The sequence below is a fragment of the Bison bison genome, unplaced genomic scaffold, assembly GCF_000754665.1.
Source record: "Bison bison bison isolate TAMUID 2011002044 unplaced genomic scaffold, Bison_UMD1.0 scf7180017857577, whole genome shotgun sequence".
NCBI lineage: Eukaryota > Metazoa > Chordata > Mammalia > Artiodactyla > Bovidae > Bison > Bison bison.
Genome location: NW_011488150.1, coordinates 1275 through 1676, shown reverse-complemented (window position 1 = coordinate 1676; position 402 = coordinate 1275).

The window sequence follows — 402 nt, the reverse complement described above, 5'->3', positions numbered from 1 at the left end:
ACTCCTGCCCTGGCCGAGGCCGGCAGCTGTGGCCTTCTCCACACCAGGCCTCTGCCTCCTGGAACGTGGGCCCTGCGGGTCGGGGACCCGTGTCCTTGGCCTTTGCAGGGTCCTGGGAGCCCAGTACACGCCGTGCAGTGGGGAGGCACTCAGGGCACAGGTACACCACAGAGGAGTGGGCATTGCCTCGGGGGCGGCAGGGGGCAGGAGGGGACACATGGCCGTGGCAGCATCGGGGAGCCTACGATGAAGGCGGAGCTGACCAGCTGGGTGCGAGGTGTGAAAGCGGATGACAGTTACTCCCACGCGACAGAAAGGATTAAACAACGCAACCCGTGGTTGAAGGAAGACAGCACAGGAAAGGGGCCGACTGTCTCCCAGACGAAACACTGAGAATTAGTA